At 34.6% G+C, this 18,531-nt stretch overlaps 1 protein-coding gene across 3 annotated transcripts in view; it reads left to right on the forward strand.

Moving 5' to 3' along the window:
- Positions 1–5,660: 5,660 nt before the first annotated feature.
- LOC143912252 (uncharacterized) overlaps positions 5,661–18,531 on the forward strand; it is a 210,007-nt gene continuing 197,136 nt past the window's right edge. For all 3 annotated transcript variants that reach the window (XR_013260620.1, XM_077431526.1, XM_077431527.1), the window contains exon 1: positions 5,661–5,992. The gene's annotated coding sequence lies outside the window, so the exon portion shown is untranslated. The remainder of the gene's footprint in view (positions 5,993–18,531) is intronic.

Consider the following 18,531-nt stretch of genomic DNA (forward strand, 5'->3'; position numbering starts at 1 on the left):
TTTAAATGACAATGAGCGGGTCACGTAGCTATGTAGACAAAAGGGGCAAATAAGTGCTAGAATGGTTCCCGAGAGAATGTAGAAACGGTAAAAGGAAAATTGGTAGACTAAATTAGGAAAATGTGTGGGCTAAGATGGACGAGAGTTGCACAAAACGGAGACAAATAGAAGCGCATTGGTAAGACCTGCATCTAACAGTGGATGGTGAATAGCTACATATAAATGATGATGACACAAATTCCAATGCACTCAAAGAAGTGTGGAACGCTCGGCGTAACGAGGAGAGATGGGAAACGGAATACGTAGGTGAAAAGCATAAGTATGACAGGGGAGGGTATATAGTGGAGAAAGTAAATAAATTGAATTGGCAATGGGCAGGCTAGGTAGCTAGAAGAATAGACGAAGGGTGGACAAAATAAGTGCTAGAATGGTACCCGAGAAAGTGTAAAACGGTGACAGGATGACCGCAAGGAATATCGTAGACCAAAATAGGGATAATGTGTGGGGTGAGATGGATGAGAGCTGCACAATATAGAGGCGAATGGAAACTTTCATATAGCAGTGGAAGATGAGTGGCTGTAAATAATGATGTTGATATATTTAATATCATATCATAGTCTTACTTAATCCCTTTCTCATCCCATTGTTCTACTTTTCTCACAAAATTTCGCCAATTAAGTCTTTCAAATCTTTTTAAATGTTTTGGAATGAACCTACCGAAAAAAATACTGTATATAAGTGTTATTTCAAATAAGTAATTAAGAAAATAACTTATTTACCTAACTCATTCATAGTTTTTTGATCCACTCAATGAAAAGAGTTAACGGTTCGACAGTCAAAAGAATTTTCTTGGAGCGGTTTCAATTTAAATTTCAGATTAAGATTGTATCGTATCAAAATGGGATTTCGGTTTGATAATTCGGATGTCGGAATTTTTACATTACGGTGCTCAATTTGAACGAAGGTAAGCACTTTGAACCTTCTGGATGTTGACGTGACGGGATTGTGTAATGTCGAAGTTGTAACGAACACTGTCAGAATCGTGTCTACACTCTATACCTATATCTGTACGTATTTGTATGTATGGTATCACATATGGGAAGTAAAATTTTGTCGTTCATGAACCAAACAGACTGATATGCAAATCCGTCGTAAAAACATGCGCAAGTGAAATCAAATTTTAATCCATCGTCCTGTTTTGGTTCGCTTTATTCGAGTCGATCGGGCTTTAACCCTTTCGGCGCCGCGCTTCGGCCGCTCCGAATTAAAAGCCAAAACGAATCACACGCTCGGTCGAACGCTATCGTACAATCAAATTTGCATATTGTTGTCAAATCAGTATGACGAAACGCCCTTTAATTGAATGCACCGAAACGTATGTAGGTATGAACATAACGCTCGTTTTTCATTCGTTCGATTCGTCGCCACCCTGCTCACACCCCTCACCCCCACCTCTTTATTTTTGTATATTTTGGGGGTGAGGGGAGGTGGTTTGTTCGGGTTTATTGAAAAATAAATTGATGCCGATATTCATCCGACGTGTTATCTTCGTGTAGGTTAAAATTTAATTGTTCCAATTTATATAATACCCGCCGCTGTGTACCGCTTGAATTGTATGCAAATGCCAAATGTTATTAAAAATATCAAAGTAATAAGAGGGAAAATATTTTTACGGCCATTTAAAGCGGCATAAACGTTCTCAGGTAACGGTGTAAAAACCTCCTTGGTAAACTTTTTCTCAGCAAGGAAAGATCATAAATTTCGAAATCGCCCGTAAAAAATAAACGCCCAACAATGAATAAACCGCACTTTTACTTTTTAATGCAAGAAATATCTGCACACCTGCACACTATAATATGTGGGCTCGAGGCATGATGCGAAAATAGTAGAGTCAGAGTCGTGGAGTCTACACTTTTGCAGAGTAGCATTTCTGCAGAGTAGCAGTTTTGGATTTTGGAATCAGTCAATCAATCAAAAGCTCCATTTCTCTTTTGATAATTACTCAATAATGTATTTAAATATGTTTACATATTTGAAAGTGGCGTGAGGCCAATTTTCAGTTCTAAAAACACTATTTCTGTTTGACTTAATTCACAAATTGCTATTGCTTGTTTTAATTTTATTTGTCCAGAATCACAGAAAAGCAGAATAAACGTATTACAGGCCACTAGTATTTTTAAATATTGTAAAACGCAAAACATTATATGTATTTAATGTTTTGTGAAATATTTCTCGAAATGAAGAAAAGTGGACTTATGCCACTTTCACATATAACGGCTCATATATTTTATGAGAACTGGATATGTAGGATAAGTTTATGATGAAAATGAATTATCAATTTAATTTCTTTTTTTTGCTAATTATTGTCATCATTGTCTGATTATGATTTCAACCTACATTTTATATGTATTTGAAATGTTAATAGTTCATATAGATATATTTAATTACATATGCATATATGTACACGTTTGTCGATAGAGGTGGTCGATAATTTTGTCTATCTGGAGTCACTCATATCTAACAACGGCGGCAGCGAATTGGAAATACGGCGCCGGATTACATTAGCAAAATCGGCAATGTCACAGTTAACGAAGATTTGGAAGAATAGAGCCATTACAACTGCTGTCAAAATCCGTCTCGTGAAGGGTCTCGTTTTTTCTGTCTACCTTTATGGTGTCGAGACATGGACCATGAAGGCAGCGGATAGACGGAGAATCGATGCCTTCGAGATGTGGTCCTGGAGACGGCTACTGCGCGTGCCTTGGACCGACAAACGCACGAATGTGTCTATTCTTGAAGAATTAAAAATCAAGGATAGACTGTCAACAATATGCCTGAAACGTATATTGCAGTTCTTCGGCCACATTGCACGAAGAGGTGAGGAGAGCCTGGAGCGGTTGGTTGTGGTTGGTAGCGTCGAAGTCAGAAGAGCCAGAGGCAGATCCCCCGCACGCTGGACTGACCAAGTATCTGCAGCGACGGGCGCTTCCACGGTAGCAAGTCTTCGCCTGGCCGAATTTAGAACTGAATGGAGGCAGCTGGTTGACCGGACATCATAGTCACGATCCTCAGTGATGAGGGAACCGACAGCAATATACACGAAATTTAAATAAATATTTTTTTTATGATACATAATATTACATATTTCAAATTATTTCACGCGTTACTTGGTGAAATAGAGACTGTAGTAATTGGTCTTTCACCTATAAGTAGAAGTAAATATTTTTTAAATCGAAGTTGGGGTTGCAGTCAGAAACGTAATCGAAGTTAAAGCCGGAGTCGAAATAGAATTTTTAGAATTAAATAGAATTTTAAAATGTCTTAAAATAGTCTCAAGTAGTTTTTAATCTAGAAAGTGGCAATGTTACTACATGTTATATTGGTTCCCGGAAAGATGCACTAAATTGCACTTAATTTAAATAAATTGCACTGAATTTTACTAATTAATTTTAAAATTTATTAATTTTATAATAGGGTATCTAATCCAAGTCTTAATTTTCAAAGACGCTCAAAAAGAACTTACGCCATAGAATTCCACAAAAAAAGGTTAGCACCCTCGGACAACATACAAATACCCCTTGACGCTTTTTTGTGAAATTTTATTGCGTTAGTTCTCCTTGAGCATCTTTGAAAGTTTGATTGTCTCGAGAGTGCAAGTATCACGAGTGCATTTTTCCGGTCACCTATTATATTATAGAACAGGACTGTTTAAAGAGCGGTCCGCGACCCGACCCGTTGTGGTTGTCGCTCGAGAAAAAATAAAACAATCATTTAAATCAAACGCGTATTAGAGATTTAAATTCTATCGCTAATCGATAATCTCAATATTTGGTTTTTGATGGAAGAAGAACAGCTCACAAAGCTCTAAGATTCTTAGAAAAATAAATTCTAAAAAATTATTTGGCATGTGAATATTTTCATATAGTGTATTGACAAAAAGAGATTATAGTATTTTTAATTTCACCTACAGCGCCTTCTAAATAAAATTGAAAATAATCCAATTTCAATAAAAATATTTTTCTTTCGGAATTAATTTATGAAAATACTTAAATTAGTTAATTAATACACAAACATTTGCTTTTAGTGTAAGTGCTAACAGTCAAAAGCTACTATTTTCGAATAAAGTCACCAAGTGTCGCATGAAACTTTTAGCTGTCAAAACCATTGAGATGTCAAAACTCCGAGTGTTTAAAATGGAAATCCTATGGGACCACATTAAAACGTTGCTATATGTAATTCCCGTTTCCGCTAATATTAAAAACAAGTGTTGTGCCCATTGATATTTCAACGGGTGGTTTCGGCATATATTGAAAATTTATTAATTAATTTATTTATACTTCTAAAGGTGTTTTATATTGTTTATATGTAGGTAGGTGAGTAGATTTTACAATTTTAAACAATTAAATATAAATATTAAATTAAATATGTTAAAAAGGTATTTATAATAATGGGAACAGAAACGGGAAAAACGGGAATGAGTGGCATTGCAACGCAATAATTTCAAATATTTTCGCGTTGCGACCTGCGTTGTTAGGGTAAAATAAACAAATAATTAAATAATTTCAAATGTGTTCGCTGTCTGTATTTTCCCGACAAATGGGAACGGGATTCATTTATATAAATATATACCTATATATATACATATATAAATGAATGTCTGTCTGTCTGTACGTGTCTCGAATAGACTCCTAAACCACTGAACCGATTACGATGAAACGTTCAGGATTAGTTGTATGCATGTCAGGGAAGATTAAAAACGGGAATGAGTGTCATTGTAACCCAATCATTTCAAATGTGTTCTCTGGCTTAGTTTTTCCGAAAAATGGGAACGGGAACGGGAACGGGAACGGGAACGGGAACGGGAACGGGAACGGGAACGAGAATTGCATGCATTATTGTGGCATTGCAACGCATACCGGGTTCAGCTAGTACATACCTATATATACAAACCAACAAGAAGTGAAAAAAGTATATAAAACAAAATGTTATATGTTAAATATGTTAAAAATACATATATAAAATATATATATATGTTAAAAATATATATATATATATGTTAAAAATACATATATATTAAATGCAATGATATAAATAAACTATCATACATACATGATGCGCCACTTGTCAAATGATATCAGGGTTTTAAACCACCAAATATTAAATTTATCATAAATTAAAAAATCGCATTAATTGAATTTTTTAAAAGTGTCAATGAAGTCAATGAAAGTATATCGGAGCATAACAAATTTCCGCTCCTGCTCCGCGCAAAAACTCGTTGCTCCACTGCTCCACGCTCCTGCTCCGCACTCCGCTCCAGATATCTGCAAAAAATTTTAAAATACTGAAATGTTTCTAGTACTGTTGACTTTTTTTTTTCTAAATGATCTTCGGTTTGGTCTACCTGAGGTTGCGTAGTCCTGTTATTTTGAATTTTTAAATGAAATGTCAAATGGATTCACAGTCATGGTTGGAATTGAACGCAGTTAGTTGTAGCCAAAATCAAATTGCGAGTCGTCTTTTTCAAAGACGAAAAATCGGCGCCGGACAACGCCAGGTAACCGCAGCGGCTCTCTTCTCGCACAGAGGAGGAGCTCGGAGGGGGGGGGGCGCGGGGTGAAAGGAGAGGGGGGAGGAGTGAGGGGTTTGGCGGCGTCCGCTTTAGTCGAGTGACGGTCGTATGGGAGGATGCACGTCTGTGTTTGACGCTCTTTCGCTACTCGTCGCGTCGAATCGCGATTTCGCGACAGCTCTCGTCTCTCTATAAACAAATAATTTCGCGAGTGTCGTGTGCCACGTGCGAGTGTGACCGTCCGTTTGGGAAATTTCGTCGAACCGCCCGCATCGTATTTGCAACATACGTGAAAAAATTATCACAAAAATATATAATCGAAAAACACGTTTTATAAAATCAAAGTTTTTTCCCTGTGTGCGTTTTTCGAGTCGTCTCCATCGGCGTAGTCGTCGTTCTCTATCTTCGCAGCACACACCCAATGTGAGTAAACATCTCGAATATTTCGGAATACATTTGTGTATAGAGGCAGTCAGTGCACGCCCACACGTCGAACGGTCTTCAAAGTTTTTCTCGACGGTGTGTTTTCGCGAATTTCGCGATCGTTCAAATGCATCTGTAATATAAAATTGCCGATTGTTTTTATTTTTTAATATGTCGTTTAAACTTAATGTTTTAACTAGTGGTTATGCCCGGCTTCGCTCCGTGTTTTTAATATACATAAACCGCTTGAACATGGCTTGTCTAATAGTAAACATTTATTTTATTTAAATTTATTTGAATATTCATTTTTTTTTTGCTAAATTTAACGTCGCGGATTCTACGAACCACAACATACATACATACATACATACGTACAAAGTCTCTTTCGAAATTATATATTAGATTATGAAAATATGCTCTGAAATGGAACGTTAAAAATAGGCCTTATTGTGTTTGTTAACGTTAAAGTTAATTTTCATGTGATTCATTCATTCTAGTGGGAAAATTTTTAATGTGTATAAATTAACGTTTCGTTTTTGAACCTGTTTCTTCTTTGTTTCGTAGACGTGTATTGTTCGTATTATCTAATCTTTGTTATGATTCAGTGTGTATATATATTTAGATATATATGTACATATGTATGTATATATATATATATTTAGATGTTTCTATTTATGTACAATTTTATAATGTATAGAGATTTTTTTAACATTTTTTTATGCTTTATCGCCGCTCTGTTGCTAAAATTTTATTTACAATTTTTGGAATGTAAATTTGATAGTTTGTTATTGTTTTATGAATTGAAATATAAAAAAATATTCCCATAAATGAACACTCGGGAAATTTTACGTTGTCTCTATAAATTTCGCTGTTTTTAACGTTAAATTTATAGCTTGCCTACAGCACAATATATTTCAATTTGAGTCCGAATTAATTTGTTATGGTTTCCATGAAAGTTTTGTTTCTAATATTTATCTTGATTTATTTGGCATTTTCCATCCTGATTTTAAAGTTTTTCAAACAATACGTTATTTATGTATTTATAGTGAATGTTTTTATTATTGAATGCTTCGACTTTGTTCTCCGTTTTAACTGTGGTTTTAAATTAAACTCGCCGCGTTAATTCGCGTCGTTAAATTCGCGAACTAACCACGATGCTCCACAGCGCGCGTAAATACAACAATATCGCCATTCACAGTGTTAATTGCGTCCTTCGCGATATAATGTGCCTTATTTAAGCCATTTTCATATTTCATCCTGGCGAGGTGGATACTTACTTGTAGTACGGGTACGATATATGGATTACGTGCCCGTGTAGATGTGCCTCTTATATACCTTATATGCAAATATGTATAACGCATACCACTACGCTACATTTCCGCACACCGAAAGTAATTAAAGCTCGTTCTATACACTTAAGTCAACTACGAGCATGTGTGTGTGTGCGTGTTTATGTATGCCATTTTATAAATTTGTGATGTAATGAAAATGCCAAGATTGAAAGACGACGCAGTACATAAACTCGAACGACCGTGAAATGACAAGTCTGATGTATGTATGTAAGTTTGTAATGTGTTTTTTTTTTTTGGGCCAAGTAATGGGAATTTGCATAATGGCATTCGTAGAAAAACTTCCTTTATTTGTATGTTCTGATATTTTTTCGTTGATCTTTGTCTTGTCGATCTTTTTGCTTATTAATATAGATATCATATTATGTTCACTATCAACGGTCTATTGGTTTTGAATTGGTTTCCACAAATGTATATGAAAATCTTCTTTTTTCGATCGAAACGTTGAAGTTTATTGCTTCTTTATTTACGAGTTTATGTTGGTAAAATTGTTTTTTTTTTTTGTGGATTATTGCATTTGAATCTTGTTGGTAATTTGTCTTATTGCCAATATTGAATGTAATTGAAGGTTCGCAAGTTACTGTAGCAAGCACGAGTTTTCCTTAATTTTCATTTCCACCTTTTTCCTCCGCACTTCCGCCGCCGAAAAAAATCACAAAGAAACGGATCTGAAACGTGATTATCGTTACCCCCCGGGGATTATCGAATTTTTAATTTCGTCATCCTTATTCTTGCTTATTTTCTTTTTTATTTAATTTCCACCGTTGGTACTGGTTCAGCTAACTCACTTGAGCTTAAATGTAATTTCGATCTATAAATTTATAGTATAATTTAAAATACCTATATATCGTAAAACATCAACGAAAATCTTCTTATGTGTTTGTTTTACAACTGGAAATATATAAACGGATAGTATATAATTAAATAAAACTTATGTTTTCTGATGAAATTATTTTTTTGTATTAAGCTAAGATTACAATACTTACAATCAAATTTGAACAAATAGTATAAGACTATTTCTGCACAATTTAAAAATGAACTAAAATATTTTTAATGATATACTATGAACTCATCAAGCTTTTAAAATAATTTAAAAAATTATAATCGCGTTGAATGTAATTAATTTATAGACTTTTTCCAATTTATCATTTTTAAAGGTTTTATTCCGCATTCATCCTTATCTTCGAATGGAATCTTGCGAAAATTTTCGTCGTTCATAGCGTTATCTCGTCTCCCGTAATTTTATCTCTCAATTCACAAATATTATTCAAGATTTGCGAGGTTTCAAATAAATCAATCGTTTCGCCGAATTTAGAATTATCGAAATTCTTCTCCGAACTCCTATAATTCCCCAAACGGAGAAAATTTGCATCTACTTTCAATTGGTTTGATTGAAACGATAATAAACAGAAGCCGAATATATGAATAAAATATTTATATATGTATGTACATTGTATATAATATAAATAATATATTTTAAATACATTATATTCGCAAACAATGACTCCGTGCTAACATGCTTCATCATTTTACTGTATGTACATATTTGATTTTTTATTTTATCTATGTGTGTATGTACATACATATGTAGGCTTGTTACGAAAATTAAATTGTTCACCTATGCTGCACTAACATTAACGCATAAAATTGTTGTTTTTATTTAATTTTATTCTAAACATCAACTAAAATAATAAAATAATAATACAATAGGTCGATCCTATTCAAAAAGACAGATAGATACGTATGGCAGTTTTGCTACCCTGAACTATCAATAAATCGTTACCAACAAGAAGGGTTTTTATACATTTAATCATTTGCGTAATACTATTTCCTTTTGAGTCTTGATCCCTTTGTCTGTGACACTTTTGTGTTTTTGAATTTGTGAAAGAAGGATTCGGCCATGCTGCTCGGCGAGATGTTAATTTCAAAGAAGTCCAAGTATACGAAGAAGGTCAAAGGGGCAAAAAGGGGTTGATTAATCGCGGTCCCCCCACAGAGTTGTAAAACAATTAAAAGCATTATTCGCTGTCGGGGATTGGCATCAATCAAATGAACAATTAAGTGTGCTCGAATGACCCGGGCCTAAAGTGATCCAGGAACCAAACACATTCCGATATCCTTTCACATTTTTTGCTGTATTTTTTGAAGTTTTTCTTAATATTACCATAAATTCTAATACCTACTTGATTATTTATTATTATCATATTTTACGTACCCATATCCGTATGATTCGTGATTGTTAATTTTGAATAGACCAATATGTAATGTTGGTTTAATTCGATTATTAATATTTAATTGCTTCTATCGCACTATCAGCAATTGCGCTCGGCTTTGAGTTGTGTCTAATGTGGTTTTATTGCCGCCATTAATCACATCTTATACTCGTAACGATTTCGCAACAACAAAGCCCTTCGATTGCACAATTTCAAAGGTGAGGTCACCGAGATGCCTTGAAGGGCCTCGTGTGAGATTCCTCATAGGTTTCGTTGAAGATGCGCATTCTGTACAGTTGCAACTAAGCAATACCTCCAACCACATTCTAATCACGGCGAGTGTTTCAATGCCTTGGGGCATTTAAACCAGAATTTTTCACACTAGATATCATACTCGAGTTTATTTTGTACCGTTTTTTTTGTATTTTAGAATGCTATTTTTTGGTTTGTGGGATCATGTTTGACTCGCCTACACCTATATCGCCAGGTGCTCACTTGATAAGTTATCTGTGTTTACGTTTAAGCCGCAGTTCCATTGTGCGGTGAGGGACACCTCTGGAGTTCGTCTTCACCTCGAAGACCGGTTTATGTATGTATGTATGTATGTTGTCGTCATTTGCGCGTTCGTATTGAATTACCTATGAATTATTGCTAGGTTTTCTATTATATGAAGACGTTTCAATTTACAACTTGCGAGGATCGTTTTGATAAATTGACGAATAAATCACACGTCTCAAATCACACGCACGTACATACATACATTTGAACGATCCTAATAATTTTATCTCAATTGTAAACTTCCGTATCGGGTTAAAATTCGTACGATTTCCTTTTAGGGTTTCCTATTTATTACTTCAAGTGTGTCGAGTAACGATGATGGGTTACGGTTCAAAAAACGATTACTGTATATAGTAATCTTAATTGAACAAATATGTACTCAAGAATGATAAAATATATAATAGGCGACGATGTGGTATCAGTACTTTTTTTTAATTGGTAAAAAATATTGCATCGATGCTTTCAAGTGCTTTTGTACAATAGTTAGTTCTGTATCTAATTAGATTTTCTTTATCAATGAAAATCAACAGCTGTGTGTATTTTATTGCACTGAAAATCAGTTTGTATATATTTTTGTCATGATATAAATAGCAGTTTTACTCGTACGTATCTTTCAATAATAGACAGGTGTAAATCTAGCGCCTCCACATTGTCAAATACATCACTTTCTAACGAAGATTTTTGTGTGGTTATATCGTTTACGATATCATAAAAATTAACGGTTAAAAGTAACGCCTTAACGCTCGTTTTCTCTCCCGACCGCTTTTGTACGATATAAATACGTAACGTTATCTTTTGGGTTTTGTAACGTATAACAACGAATAGGCCATATTCCCATAATTGGCCTTTGTGCGCGAGGGCAAAAAGTAACGAAAATAATTAAATGTACTATAACGTTTATACGTGTGTACAATGTGTAAGCCTTCCCATAGCATATATGAACATGCTCATGCATACACGACCCGTTGTGCGTTGTAAAATTTTCGAGATAAGAAAATTCCCCGCGGAAAATATTTACATCCCCGGAAATGGCTATATTGAATTTGGAACAATTAAATACGGACGCGACCTTGTCTGAGATCGTCAATTCTAGATCATCTTATTTTGCTGTCGACACCTTTCATGGCGACGGACAACTGTCATACTCGAGACAGATTATCAAAACGAGTCGAGCCGGTTCTTGTAAACGGCGAAAAGATAGAGAAGAGGGTCTTTCATCGCCTCTATATTTAAGATAGATTAATTATATTTGCTGAAATAAATTAAAATAATCGCAAATATGGCAACAATTACATATGAGCCATTATATTTGAAAGTCCAATTTTCAGTTCTACTATTATCAGTTCCACTATGAAATACTATTTCTGTTTGACTTAATTCACAAATTTTTATCACTTCTTTTAATTCGATATGTCCAGAATCTCGGAATGGCAGAATATACGTATTACAGGCCTCCAGTTTTTTAGATATATTTAAGCGCGAAACATTATATTTAATATTTTACGAATTATTTCTCGAAATGAAGAAAAATGCCACTATCAAATATAACGGCTCATGTGTAGATATCAACAATTTGTCGACTTAAATAAACTAATGATACATATGTTAGTCTGTGCCGTAGTATTTGCTGTTTATATGTAGGTAGTTTTTAGTAGGTAAATTTTTTGCCAAGTTAAAATATATCTTCAATCAACGCAAATTATAGTTTGTTAGGTGTGAGGGTTTTTTTTTCTACATTTGCTTACATGTATGTAAGATTATTATTAGTAAGATGAGTCTATTTTTAACTAATTGTAGAATTCTTAAGTGTCATAAATAACCACGTACACATGTGCTCTTGGCAAGCATTCAACTATTAGCTGCTGTTACTAGCTTCAACCCCTTTTGTACCTTCCTTCACATTGTCGAATCACATATTTTCCACATTACAAATTCCATCTTATTTCGCCTCGCACGTAGCTCGCCCCACTCTCAGCGGTCTCGTTTGAATAACTTATTCCCTGATTCAAACACTAAGTATTTTTCTCCAAATTTTCCCGCCTCCCACACTCATGCTACCCCCATTTTGCGGTGTATACTTAAATATCGCGTTTAGCCGCCTCGGAGAGAGAAGTCGGATGGAAAAGTTTGAGAAGTGCCGCATTTAAATGCCAAAGAAATAAAGGTGAAGGTTATATGCGAACGGGAACGGGATGACGGCCGGGGTAAAGGGGAGGAGTGCTAATACGCTTCGAATTTTTCCTTTTGTTTTCCCGTGAGTAAAGAAAAGTCAAACTTTTCCCGGGCGATTATCTGTGTACTGTTTGCTAAGGGCGGGGGAGAAATAAAAGAAAAAAGTAATTACGATTTTCAAATTGTTTTTCGAAGATTAAATTGCAAAATTTTAATGATGAAGTTTTTTTTCTTTTGTTAACTTTAGCCCAACTTTACAACAGCATTTTAATATTGATACTTTCTCTGGGAAGATACTGCTCCAGTGTTTCAATATCCGATAAGAGGATCCGATCTGTAAAGTTAAACGGTTTTCAATATATTTCCAATGCCGGGTTTCGTGAATTTTAATCGCAAAAATACTCTTTAATCAATCTATAATTCTTTTTTACTCTATCTTTTTTACTCTACATATGTACGTGGTAACAATAGATGAAGTTTTGTGATCATGGTAAAATTCAAACTCGAGATTTTGACTGATTTGAACTCGGATCACTGATCACGTTTTCATGATCTAGAATAAATGTGTGTTTTGTGTCTGTGTGGCCGTGTATTTTGGGGATTTTTCTTTATGATATCAGGTAAACGATGTTCGTTTCACAAGAACCGGTCGATCTTTTCGAATTCGGTTAAATCGTGCCAGAATTGTCCGGATGCGTTCCGGATTCCGGGTGCACAACAACTTGGCATGCGCGCCGTTTGTTTTGCTCCACTAATGGGACAGCGTTACCGTAAAACACGGAAATTTTATTTCCACAGTTTGGCAAAAGGACCGAATCGGTAACGAGGCAGCTTCTTCTTCTTCTACTCTTGAACCAGCACGCTCATAAGCCGGTTAATGGGGGGAAAATTGGCGAAATATGTTTCCCGAAATGGGAGAGATGTCCTCTCGTTTTCCCGGGAGTAGAATCGCACACTCGTTATTTCAACGCCCACCTTATATTTGATACGATTTGTAGCTTTTTTACAAAACATTTGTAAGAATAAATTTTACGACATGATTAATGTTATTCAGAAAACAATTCCTGCTATAAATCTTAACAGTTTAATAGTAAATTACTTCCTTATGTAGCGAAGATTTTAATGGGATGTTTATGCGTGTACTTTTTAGTAATTAATTTATATTACAATTTTTTTTATATTTAAGTAGACTGATTTTACAGTTTTGAAGGGTGTTAATTAACCTGAAGTAGGAACCACTGTTCCATTTCGTATAATTTACAACTCGCACGTTTATATTACGTTAGTTAGTCCGTAAACGAAACTGGGTCACGTTTGACACAAGTTTATCTGCATAAACGAGTGATCTCTGTCATGATTTAATAGCGATCATTCAATTAAATATGACAGCAATTCATATTTAACGCTGATAACTGCTCGTCTACAATTGTGCTTATATTTGTATCGATTGACACATTTCTAAAAATTAATAAAAATTGGAAAATATCACGGACTCGCTAATTGCTCTTTCTTACTTATAAACTTGCTCACGTAGAGCAAGCGCGTGCTTTTGTTTAGAGACCATTAGTCCTGACCATTGAAAACAGTGAAAGCTTCACCGTATAAAACAAGGAAGCCAAAGTTGGAGTTTGCCCTTTTATTACCTAAAATTTCAGAATAGCTTAGTTGTGTATCTTGTAGTTGTAATATACTTTGACTAGTTAGAATATATTCCAACTAACCTGGAACTAACTTCCGTTATAGTTGAAGTGTATTTTCAGTTGTAATATATTTTGACTAGTCATTCCTTTATTTCATTCATTTCATTCATTCATTCCCTAGGAATATATTCCGTCTAACCCATCTAAGTTTATTCATATGGCGAATTACATTCCAACTGGTCAAAATATAATACAACTGAAAATACAGTTCAACTATAAATTGTTACATGGTTAGATGGAGAGGTTAAGTTTTCGTGAAAATGTCATTTGACTAGTAAATTGAGTTGGAAAGTCACATTTTTGTTTTGATCACACTCATACATTCGGTACTCATTGCCTTTATTCGTAATACTTATAAGCAAATATCAACGGATTATTGAATTCTAAAGCATTCGTAAAACACCAGAGCTGTCAAAACTCAACTGTTATATTACAATTGGCGTACATTGTTGAAAGTGTATCTGCGCTTGTAGACATATAATTTACTAGTTGAATTGTATTCGAATATTAATGACCTAAAATACCAGTTAGAATATACCATACATATTACAACTGAAAATACACTTCGACTGTAACATATACATATATGTACATATGTATGTTTGATAGAAAAGGAGATTTGCTTCAACGTATGTATTCGTTAAGTTTAATATGAATCATCACGTCTTTCCAATACCATTTTTTTTAAACACTCAATTTTACCCAAAATTTAACTCAATTTCGATCTGTTTTCTTGTCGTTTTTTTAACATTAGAATAGCAAATTAAACATGCAACAGTATTTTATAATGTTTTATATTCATAATATTTGACGCATTTCTGCAACAATGTTCGTGAAAGACCCACTAACGCAGCTCGTCGTTTTAGAAACATTGCTATGAAAAATTAAATCACTGAAACACGACGATCGTAAACGATTGGAATCGATGAATTGTCGGCGTATAAATATCGATGATGGCATCGATCGAAAATCTCGACGGTTGAATTGAGCAACGTGTGCATATTTCGTGTTAATAATATACACGGCGGTAATTTGATTCTTTGCGCCTTTTGCTCGTACAACGTTCGTGTAATATGCGTGTCGAGGTAGTAGTGTAAACATGGCTCTGTTTGCTCCAGCTTCCGAGTTCCGGAACGGAGATTCTTCCGGAGAGATTGGCCGCCCGTCCGGGATGAATTATCTTGAAAGCTCCTCCGTCTCTCCGAGGCCGCATTAAATTGAACAAAAGTTTTCGCCGCATTATTACGCGATAAAACCGACAACGAGCGTATTGCCCTAGCTCTCTGTAGCCACCGCGAAAGTAGATATAAAATTGCGAACTGGATTGCGCAACGGGTTTTCGCGTTTTGCTCGACCGTTGCGCGTGATTTATTTTTGACTGTATGTGTTTATGGCCTATTAATAGGTCTTTGACCACTCTTGCATAGTCAGATATGCAACGAATCAATTTTGATTGATTTGCGTTTGATGTCTTACCAACTACATGTGTAACTTCTATTACATTTCATTGTAGAACGTCTGCAATAGGATTTTCTACTTACGCAGCAGTTTTTTCTTTGAACATTCATTGTATTATACAATGTTCTAAAAATATAAACTAAATTTTAATCGAATCTTGAATGAATTTTTCTTACGATTTTTTTATAGCTGTTTCATTCCATCCGTCGGCTGAAAGGGTTGTACTCGTAGAAGCTTAGCAAAAATCGGAAACGGAATTTATTTTTGGCCTTTTGATAAATAATATATCCGGATTATGCCTCTCGCGTCCCAGAAAACGGTAAGTTATTTTGCCTAAAAGATGGGATTACACTTTCTTTTAATGGAAATTTCGACTTCCATTAAATATATGTATGCATACATATGTACATACATATGTATGTACATACCGTCATTGAACTATAGAGACTAGGCTAGTCGTCTAAAATCTTTTACCTACAATTTAAAAATATCAACAATTCAATTATGTATGTTTAACAAATTCAAATCATTATGCATATTGATTTTGTTCACTCGGATTAGTGAAGTTCAGAAACCGGAATTAGCCCTTCCTGAGGTAATGGTAGTGGCAGTGGATTGTTATGGTATGGTCCGCCGCGTCGTTTGCTTGCACGGACTCGCCGTCTCAATTCTGTTCCCTTTGCGGCACTTTTTTATGTATATGCGTTCCGTCAAAGACAAAACATTTTTAATGTACTCGTCTCTTTAAGCGTTTATGAAATTTTCATTAACATCAAACATCATTCTAAACTATTTATTTGTTAAAATAGCACATATCCACACATAACTTCTTGAGTTCAAATATGGAAAGGAACCCGGCTCATGAAACGATTCCCTCAGAATAATTCAGTGCGGAAAAAAATAACGAGGTCTTGGAATGTTGCATTTTTGATCGATTGTTCAACAAATCATTCAAGATTAAGTTTCGAAGACAAACAAGATGTTAGTAGGAAATTTATTTATTTTAGCTCAAAAATTAAAAATTATACTTATTTCAAAATTGATTATTTGAATTCAAAAATTATTATTTTTTTATATATATTTTTTAACCATACCTAGTTCCCTGTTTTAAAAGTCACGACACGTCCTGATACATACATATATAAATAACCACATTTTGTCAAATATAACGAAAAAATAAAAGTGAAAGCCACTCTATGTAGTTAGTTCATAGTATTGGTACACAATATATCGTGTACCAATATTTTAAAACAACATTTGAATTGTTCTGTATATTAGTATCGTGCAAGTTGGTGTCAAAAGCACTCACGTGCGTTATGTATAATACATATATGCAATATAATATACATTGTAGATATGTATATCACACCACGGTTATACGTTATAATTTTGGAGGTTTCATTTCAACCCCTTGTGTGTGCAGCTAGCGCGTGCACGGCGAAAGTCGTAAAGGAATAAAAGGAAAACTGAAAAGGAAATTTTCATGAATAAATTACTCCTAGCTTTCTTCTTCATTTTACGTTGCCTCGTGTTTGAGTTGCATCCATATTCAATAGAATGTTTCTTTGAAAAACGCTCCTTGGCCAGGGCTTTCGTAACCGACTCATTTTGATTATTTTCATTTTATTTATAGTATTCAACGCAATTATCTCCAAAATTCGCCAGTCGACTCGTTCGCGAATTTCAAGTGTTTATTCGCGAACCGAAGTCCATTAACGTGTTGGTCATAGTCACCGGCTTGTGGTTAGCGTATCTTCAATCCCATTTAACATGTGAATGCCAAATCGTGCAGTATTGAATCATTTGCACGCAATTTGCACATATTGACTCAGTCTCTGGTCGCTCAATAGGTCACAGCTATGTGTGCGCAGTTTAGGTCTGAGACATTTGCATATACTCTGTGGTCTGAAATTATTTTGAACGATTTGAAAAGATTTTGTTAAAATTCGAATTTATCTGTTTTATTTTCACAAACACGAAATTGTTACATAAATCTATTTCACAACTTAAATTCAGTGCATTGTAACTTGAGATGACTTTCTATTTAATTAACAAGTTTTTATTTCATATGCATAGAAACTGTAACTGGTTTATATTATGTACGCAAAATACATGTTTAGTTTTCAAATATACAATGCATAACTTTTTCCTCTGATATCATATGACATTTGTAATACGTACATATTTGCTTGTAATGTAAGATATAAGTAAACTATCATCTGTGTACACAAATGTTTCGATTAAATGATAAGTGTTCTGTTGATGTTGATATACTTCGTCATTGACCGGTCGTTTTGTTTTTATCATTTTATTATATATGTCAGTTTTATAACATCATTAGTATTTTTTAAATTATTTTTATTATATTACCGTCCTTTCGGTTGGGCTCGTGCGGAACGCGGCGCCTGCAATCTAATCCGGACCCCCTTTTCCTTATTACAACCGACGCGTTATATTATTATGATAATAAGACTCTCTACCTGTGCCGCTCTCACCTCGAATGCGTCTCGCTCTATCGTCGGGAGTTTTCCGATGGAAATTCGATGTGGTTTTTCCACGAGGACGAGGAGAGACGGTCGCCACAGGAATTGACTGCTCGCTGCTAAAGTAAGGCCGGCCGTAAACGGTTACCGTTATCGTTATTGTAAACGGTTAACGTTACGCCACGTTACGATCGCTCATATTGATAAAGGAAAACACCGTGAAGTGATTGTTTTAACACTTTGTCGCCCTAAATGACAAACATACATGATTTCGGATTGACTCGTCGTCGATTTTGTATCATCGAAGACGTGTACATATACGAAATGATTCATATTTTGATATAAACCCTTGTCGTGACGAATTTGTTTAATCTTTAAAAAAAAGCATTTGTTTGATCTTTTAAAGTATTTTTTTTTTCCAAGAAATGTAAACTCACGTAACAGGTAAGCACACAATAAGAAACTTGAAGAAGAAAATCACGATTAAAAGTGATCATTTTCCTATTTTTACTATTACCCTTCTTATTACCCTTTTAAATCCCAATTAAGCTTTTATAGATATACCAGAATAATTTATCTCAAAAAATTTTGTTAAAAAATACTAAT

This window comes from Arctopsyche grandis, chromosome 5 (genome assembly GCF_051622035.1).
Source record: "Arctopsyche grandis isolate Sample6627 chromosome 5, ASM5162203v2, whole genome shotgun sequence".
In the NCBI taxonomy this organism is placed as follows: Eukaryota; Metazoa; Arthropoda; class Insecta; order Trichoptera; family Hydropsychidae; genus Arctopsyche; species Arctopsyche grandis.